General features: G+C 36.8%; 1 pseudogene; it reads right to left on the reverse strand.

Annotated features, from left to right (window-relative positions):
- Nucleotides 1–7,612: 7,612 nt before the first annotated feature.
- The window catches only part of LOC102860284, a 10,180-nt pseudogene continuing 8,446 nt past the window's right edge, over nucleotides 7,613–9,346 (reverse strand).

Genomic DNA, 9,346 nt, shown 5'->3' on the forward strand with positions numbered 1-9,346 from the left:
GGACCAAATTCCGTGTACCACTGGGTTGTTTTACAGCTCAGAAGTCTGCATGCAAGACAGAGGTGAAGTAAGGAACTGCTTATGAGGTTTTCCATCCATTCCAACAACTAAGAAATAGTGAGAAGAGTTGGGACCTCAGAAGGCTTTTAGGACCTGGACACAAGTATTTGTCTTTTTGTGACTAAGATATTTCATTCAGCATAATGTCCTCCATGGTCACCCATTTTGTATAATATTGCATGAGTTCCTTGTTTTTCAATGCAGCATAGTATTCCATTGCGTGAATATGCCACAACTTCTCTATCCATTCGTTTGTTGATGGTCACTTGGGTTGTTTCCAACTCTTTGCTATTGTGAACAAAGCCACAGTAAACATGGGTGTGCGTATATCTACTTGGATGTCGATTATGGTCTCTTTAGGATATATTCCCAGTGGTGGAATTGCTGGGTCAAATGGTATTTCTATTCCCAACTGTTTAAGAAAGCATTATACTGCTTTCCATAGTGGTTTCACCATTTTACACTCCCACCAACAGTGAATAAGGGTTCCAGTTTCTCCACAACCTTACCAACATTTGTTACTTGCTGTTCTGTTAAATTTTGCTATTCTTAATGAGGTGAGATGATATCTCATAGTCGTTTTTATTTGCATTTCTCTTAGAGCTAGGGATTTTTGAACATTTCTTCATGTGTGTGTTTGTCATCTGAATATCTTCTTTGGTTAAGTGTCTGTCCATATCCGGTGCCCATTTTGTAATTGAGTTGTTTACCTTTATCTTCTTGTGGTGAAAAGATCCTTTTTAAACTTGACTATTTTGCAACAAAACAAGAGAGCAGTCAAGAAGAAAACCTTTGGATTCCCAGCTGACTAGGGATGCAGCCATCAGAGCTCCCCATGACTGACTTCTCGTGGCTGTTAAGACAGAACTGACTCACAGCTGACCCTCCAGCGGATTTTCAGAGCCTGTAACTCAAATGGAAGAAGAATACCCAAATTTGTCCTGTGGAGTAACTGGTGATTTGAACAGCACACTTTTGGGCAGCATAACACTTGAGCTCCACAGTTTTCTTAACCACAGGATGTTCTATACAAAAATAAGAGAGTAAATTAAAAAAGAGGAAGAGATGAGGAATCCAACTCTGGAGAAAAAGAGGGAATTTCGATGTTCACAGGGAAGCCCCAACAGGACACGTCTGCAACAGGCATGGAGAGCAACTGACCAGGGAAGCAGGAGCATGAGCGGCATTCAATTGTTTCATTGACATTGTGATTATGAAAAAGTTCTGTTCTCAATTAGGTGTCCACCATCTGTCGGTTTACTTTCCTGTGGTGACTTCCTGGTTTCTGTGATGCTACCATTATGTCAAACACCACCCATCTCAAATACTCTCCACCAAGGTCACCATGGTGGATACATTTCGGTGGAGCTTCCAGATCAAGTCAGAGTAAGAAGAAAGGTCTGATTGGCCAATACAAAGCCTATGGATCCTAACAGAATACTGTTCATCTCATCTGCTCTGAGTACTTCATGAGGAAGGTACCATGTTTGGTGAAAGATATATTTGTTTGTTGTTGTAGTTACATGTCATTGAGTTCTGTACAACTCATAGTGACATTATGAACAGATCTGAACCCTGTCCTATCCTACATCGTTCATCATCTCTGGGACTGTGTCGGTTCACCTTGTTGACAGTCTTCCTCTTTTTTGCTGACCCTCTAACTTTTCAAGCATGATCACCTTTTCCAAGGAATAAGGTATATTAGTTAGACGTGTGCAAAGAAAATTAAGCAAACATTGGGGGTGAGAGAAGGTAAGGAAAGAACTGATCTCAGGACAAACAAGAAGAAAAACAACAATGGTACACAATGCTCAAATTGTGAACTATTTTTATACAGGTTACATAAACATAAATGCTGATTTAACATATATTTTGGCAGAGTGGGGTACAAGAATAGAAAGAAAGGTAAAAAAAATAAAGTTTGATGCCCATCTACCACCATCTTTAACTGAATATGTCTCAAGATCATTATTCTAAATAGTGTAATCTAAACATCTTATTTGGAAATACCAGAAGAAATTACCAAAATAATAAAAATCAGGGGAAAGGGAACTGGGAGTAGGAAGAGTGCCAGGGAATAGTTTTCTTATAAGCCTTTTAGCAATATTTAACTTTTTGAATAATGTGTGTACATGTGCTTTTGACATAATTATTTTTAAATAAATATTTTCTCTTTCTCAAAAGGAAACAGCTGTAAAGGACTTTATTTCGTTCTCAACTGACTCAATGAATCAGCAGGTGATAGATTGTCAATTCCTACAGTGAGGGCTAGATCTTACTTTCCTCATTTCTAGCAGGTAGCAAGAGTACATGCCTGTTTTGATTGATTGCTCCATTGGCTAAGTGAAATAAGCTGTCAAATTATTAGGAGTTGTATATATATTGTTGTTAAGTGCCACCGAGTCGTAGATGACTCATAGCAACCCTATGAGCAAAAGACCTGAACACTTATATAAATTTCAAATTGTACGTATGTATAGATATGTGTATAAGTGCGTATATAGAAGCATAGGCATCCATGTGGATGTATACACATATATTCATATATGTGTGTGCATATATGTACATTTATATATGTATCTATACTATCTATATTAAAGTATGTAGGAGGAACAGTTAAGACTACTTCTTAGCTACAAACTTAGACAAAGACATGGTTTTTTTTTGGTTTTTTTTTCTATAATTATATTTTATTAATTTTCATAAACATTTACAGAGATTTTGGGCTTCCACTCATTCATTGTTGCACTATTCTCTCTACCCTCCTCCCAGTTTGTTCTTGTCCAAATGCCACAGTGCTTGTCAAAGCCAGTTCTGATTAATCTTCTTTGTCAGTGTATCCTTTGCCATTCCCTATCACTCCTCCCTGAGAGAGACTTCACCCTGAGTCATAAGGAAAAGGGGACGGCGTATTCTCTTAGCTACTTCCTGCTGAAAAGGGACGCTGTGGGTTTCAGGGTGAAGATCTTCTCTCACTACTCTAAAGGGCCCCTTTGGCAGTAGGAAACACATAGACTATTATGGAGATTGATTTTGGAATTCAGATGCACTCTTATTGATTGTGCTTGGCTGTACATGTACATATCCTTCAAGATGTATCATGGGGGTGTTGCAACCTAGAAGACACAAATTTGACTAACAAGTTATAAGTACATGAGTCCAATAATTATGGAAAAGTAAAAGAAAAGATTCTTTCATTGTTTTACAAACCCTCCCCCAGGTCCCCTCCACCATGCAGGCCTCGCTCTAGTCTCCTGTGATGACAGAAATACCCAGTTACATCTCTCTTTTAGACGGTTCTCTCCCTCCTCTGCTTCAGTGCAGTATACATTATTGAACCCATCTTACTCAGTGTCTCCCCAACCCCAAGGACAGTCCCATTCTACAACAGTGGCATCATGTAATATTTGTCCTTTTGTGACTGGGATATTTCACTCAGCATAATATTCTCCAGAGTCAACCATTTTGAATAATATTGCATGAGTTCCTTGTTTTTTAATGCAGCATAGTATTCCATTGTGCGAATATACCACAGCTTCTCTAGCCATTCGTTTGTTGATGGGCACTTAGGTTGTTTCCAACTCCTTGCTATTGTGAACAAAGATGCAATGAACATGGGTGTGCATATATCTGCTTGGATGTCAGCTATGGCAAAGACATGGTTTTATGTGACATCTGAGTCAGCTGGCACAATAGAGTTCATAAAGTTTTGTTCTACATCCTGGTTTGATGAGTAATGTCTGGGATCTTAAAAGCTTACGAGAGGCCTTCCGAGATTCAACCATTGGTTCAGAGCAAAAAATTAACATTAGCTTAAGTTTTGTTCTCTCTCCTTCTCCACTCAAAATGTACACACACATTCTCTTAGTATTCCAATACAGTTTAGATAGTGGTTTTATCCGTTTACTGTTTACATTATTACAACTATCCAATTACTACTCAGAGCTGACTCATGAGGTAAACCAAGTTTATTCTTTCTTTCCTACACAGCTTTGTGTTTCTCCTGGAATGAATAAAAATGTTTTGCTGTTTTGAATGTACTTATTGGTAAATCAGCCTCCTAAATTTCAGTCAAATATCTAAACTTATTCTCAAAAGACTCCAATGATATTCTAGGCATTTTATCTCTTTGAAGAAGCCTCTATCGCAATCCTCTGGTTTGTTCTAATGTGGCTTCTCCCTCCTACAGTATTTTTCCTTTCTTTTGTTTCTGATGCCTCACCTATTTCTCTTACTTGGTTTTCTTCATTGTCTCTGTGGTTCTCCTTCTATAGTAACTTCTTGTGAAAGGCTGTGTAGGAGGCAAAATTTTTTTAAACTTTTCAGACTAAGTATGTCTTTGTTCTACCATACCTTTGATTCAAAATAGTATTCCAACTTTTACTTTGCTGTTTAGAAGTCTGAAGTGATTCTAATAGCCAGTTCTTTGTGCTCTGATTTTTCTCTCTTGCTTGATGCTTGTCATTGACACAAGTGTCCAGAAATTTCACAATGTGGGCTTGGGTGTGGGTTTATTTTTCTCTCATTATGCTGAGCACTTGATAGACATTTCAGCCAAGAAACCAAGTTCCCCATTTCTGACAAAGGTGCTTAAATTACTGTGTCAATCATTTCCTCCCCTTGGTTTGTTCTGTTCCCTTATTCAAACACTTCTGTTATTCCAGTACTGTGCTTCCTAGTCTGGTCCTCTAATTATTTTACCTCATCTATTTTTTTCTCCCTTGTAGTTTTTTCATTATATTAATACTTCTGAAATGTTTCTTCAATTTTAAATTCCAAACTTTTCATTGCAATATTCATTTTTCCTTTTTTAAACATTTTAGTAAATTTTATTTCCTAATTTTTCATTTTCCTACATTTACATACTTTGATTTTTTTCAAATTTATTTTTACTCATTTCTTCTTACCTTTCCATTGTGTTAATCCTACAAAGACTTTTTCTGTTTGTAAATGTTTCCTTAGCTTTTTGTAATAGCAGTCTTATACCACACTTGTCTTTTTGTGACTGACATATCACTAATCATAATTTGTTCATAGATTCATCTACATTGTACAGTATTTATGAGTTCTTGATCATTTTTTACTGATTATGAATCACTAAAAAGTGCTTTTCAGGTGTTGTGTGACTGTAGCATCATTTCTTTAGTAATTTGTCCATTGATGTACACTTAGGTTGTTTCCAACTCTTTGCTGCTGTAAACAATGCTGTAATAAATATGGTTTTGTGTGTGTGTGTTGTTTTGTGTGGCAGCTCTCATTTCTTTGAGATATATGTCTGGTAATAGATCAAATGGCATTTCTATTCCCAACCTACTAAGGAAGCGACACACTGCTTTCCATAGAGGAAATATCGGTTTATATTACTCTCAACAGCATGTGAAAAATTCTAATCTCTCAATAACTTCTCCAGCATTTGTTGTTGCTATTTGTTGCTGAGAGTCAGATGATATCTCATTGTCATTCTAATGTGCCTCTATCTAATAGCAAAGGATCTTAAAAATGTCTACATGTGTTTGTTCACTATCTGAAAGTCTTATCTGATGAAGTGTCTATTCATGACCTCTGCCAATTTTGGAATTGAGTTATCTTCTTCTTGTTGAAGTGTTAGAACTTCATGTACATATTAGAGATTAGTTCCTTGTCAATAAATAATTTTTCCCAGTCTGTGGGTTCTTTTTTTACTCTTTTGGAGAAATTTCTGATGTACATATTAATTTCATTTTTGAGATTTCCTTACTATCTTCTTTATCTTAGGTTGCTATTGCCTTTTTTGCTATAATTGATAATCTATTTATATCATTTATGAGAGAAGAAGAATGTATGCCTTTGGACTATGGTGTTGAAGAACAGTACCGAATATCTCATGGACTGTGAAGAGGACAAACAAGAACCTTGCCTTATCCAGGACGAGCCTCACCATCTCTGATATGTTCTCAAGTCCATTATCACTCTGTCATCCTGGGGAGCTTCCCCTCTCTAACCACCCACCTTTTCCAGTATGATGTCCTTTTCTAAGAACTGGCCTCTCCTGACAACATGCTCAAAATATGTGAGACAAAGTTTCACTATCCTTGCTTCAAAGGGGTTATGTTGGTTGCACTTCCTCCAAGTCAGATATGTTTATTCTTGTGACAGTCCAGAGTATAGTTCATAGTCTTTACTAACATCACAATTCAAGGTCATTGACTCTTCTTTGATCTTCTTTATTCATAGTTCAACTTTCACAAGTATACAAAACAATTGACTAGATCATGGCTTGTGTCAAGTGCACCTTAGTCTTTAAATTTACATCCTTGCTCGTTAGCACTTTAAAAGCAGATTTGCCCAATGAAGCATATCTTCTGATTTCTTGGCTATGGATGCTATGTGTGTTAATTGTGGATCCAAGTAAAATGACATCATTGGTGACTTAAATCTTTTCTCCATCTATCATGATATTGTCTATTGGTCTAATAGTGAAGATTTTTGTTTTCTTAAATTGATACAGCTGTAATCCATATTGAAAGTTGTAGTCCTTGCTCTCCAGCTGGAAGTGCTTGAAGTCCTCTTCACTTTTTTCAATCAAAGTTGTATCATCTGCATAATGTAGGTTATTGATGAGTCTTTCCCCAATCATAATACCACATTGTTCCTATGCATTAGTCAGCTAAAATTAACAGGTATTGACCATTTTTATCAGAGAATCACATGAGGTACTATGCTGGAAAAAACAGACTAAAGAAGAATGGAATGACATTTACCATCAAAAAATTTTCAAGATCTGTCATAAAATACAATGTTGTCAGTACAGGATAAGATACAGGATAAGACACATATAGAAGACATGTTAATATGACTGCTACTCAAATTTACCTGTCAACCACAAAAGCCAAAGATGACACATAATAAATTCCTCAAAATTGAGAATTTCTGCTAATTTCTGAAATTAAGATGCAACATTTATAAGTAGTGGTTGGAATGCAAAAGTTGGAAACTGAGAAGGAGTCAGAAAAAAATATCTTGGTAATAGTTAAGAGGCAAGAGATCATGTGATAGAATTTTGAGCAACCAACTATTTATTTACTGCAATATCTTCCTTAAAAACATCCATTGCAACTATACAAATGAATATGGCCTGACAAAATACACAGGAATCAAATTTACTGCAAATGTGGGAAGACACAATACAGAAGTTCACCATCTGCAGTCAGAACAAGGTCAAAGGCTGACTATGAGATGTTGGTGGTGATAGTGTTGTTATGTGCTATTGAGTCACCTGGAACGCATAGTGTTCCTATGAACAATAGTCCTAAACTCTGCTCTATCCTGTGCCATTTTTATTGTCTCTGATACACCTACCCCCATTATCCCAGTCACTGAATCAATCCATTTCATCGAGGGTCTTCCTCTCCTGCATTGTTCCTCCACCCTCCCAAACATGACATCCCTCTCCAAGGATCAGAATCCTTGCCTCCAAGGAGCAGCTTGGCTTCACCCTCTCCAGGAAGAACTTGTTTGTTCTCCTAGCAGTCCATGGTATATTCAATACTCTTCCAGTGCCACAGCTCAAAGACATCAACTCTCCTTCTATCATCCCTAGTCATTGTTCAATTCTTGGATGCATAGCAAGTAATTACAAAGACTATGGCCTGAGTCAAGTGCACCTTAGTCTCCAGAATTACATCATTGCCCTTCAGTACTTTGGAGAGGTCTCTGACAGCAGACTTTCCCAATGAAATTTGTCCTTTAATTTCCTGGCTGCTGGTACCAAGACTTTTGATTGTGGAATCAAGCAAACTGAAGCTATTAACAAACTCAATCACTTCACCATCTCTTATGACACTGCCGATTGGCACAGTGGTGGGAATCTTTTTTTTCTTGATGTTGAGCTTCAATCCATATTGAAGGCTGTAGTCCTTGACCTTCTGCAGTAAGCACTTCAGGTCCTCCTCAGTTTCAGCAAGCAGTGTTGTATTATATCTCAGATTTTTGATGAGCCTACCATCAATCCTTCTCCTCATAGATCCCAGAATCCTGGATAATCTGTTCCACATATAGATTGAAAAGATATGGAGATAGGATCCTTGGCATACATGCAGTGTTTCCTTGCTCTGTTCTGACCACTGCCTCTTGGTCCAAGTATAGGTTTCAAATAAGCACAATCAAGTGTTCTGGGATTCCACCAATTCTTCTCAGGATCAGCCACAGTTTGTTGTTATCTACACAGTCAATGTCTATTGATTGCGGAATAGGCTATCAATTATTCATACGCAACTTCAAATTTAAGCTGAAAAGGAAAACAAATCTACAAGAGCAAAAATATCACTTTGAGTATATGTCCTCTGAACTTAGACAACATCTTAAGGAAATATTGGATGCATTTTAAGATTTCATGCACTAATGACTGAAGATCAGGTGAGTGGTGAGATGACATCATGCAGGAAGAAAGTAAAAGGTCATGTAAAGTACAGGAAAGACATAAAAGACCAAAAGGGATGTCAGGAGAGACTCTGAAGTTTGTGTTTCAATGTTAACTAGTCAAAAGGAAGGAAAGGAAAAACAATGACATAAGAAAGCTGGACAGATTTTAATGGGCAGACCAAAACGGCAAAGTATATTATAAAATGTGAGAAGACCTGAAGCTAGGAAACAGAAAGAATGAATATATTAAGCATATCTGAAGCTGAAAGACAAATTAAATACATTAAATTTTGGGTCTGAAGGAGTTTATGGTAAAAAATAATGAGTAATTCAGGAAGCATCAAAAGAAGGTGGAAGGAATTCAGAGAATAACCATACCAAAAAGAATTGGTCAATGTTCAGCCATTCCAAGATATATAATCAAGAACCAATGATATTGAAAGAGGAAATACAAGTTATACTAAAGGCACTAGCAAAAAAAAAAGAAAAATACATACAGCTCTATGAATTGATCTAATACCAACAGAAATGTTTCAAGAAACAGATACCACACTAGATGGGCTTACTCTTCTGTGGAAAGAAATTGGCAAGACTGGGAGACTGACTGGAAAAGATCCATATTTGGGCCCATTTTTAAAAAGTGATCAAAAACATTTAAGAATTTTTTTGCAACATTACAACTTGGTTTTAATAAACAGAGATTCACACCCATGTTTATTGCAGCTTTGTTCACAATAGCAAGGAGTTGGAAACAACCTAAGTGCCCATCAACAAACGAATGGTTAGAGAAGCTATGGTATATTCGCACAATGGAATACTATGCTGCATTAAAAAACAAGGAACTCATGCAATATTATTCAAAATGGTCGACTCTGGAGAACATTAT

This window comes from Elephantulus edwardii, unplaced genomic scaffold (assembly GCF_000299155.1).
Source record: "Elephantulus edwardii isolate Elephantulus edwardi_28Jun2011 unplaced genomic scaffold, EleEdw1.0 scaffold00007, whole genome shotgun sequence".
Classification (NCBI taxonomy): domain Eukaryota; kingdom Metazoa; phylum Chordata; class Mammalia; order Macroscelidea; family Macroscelididae; genus Elephantulus; species Elephantulus edwardii.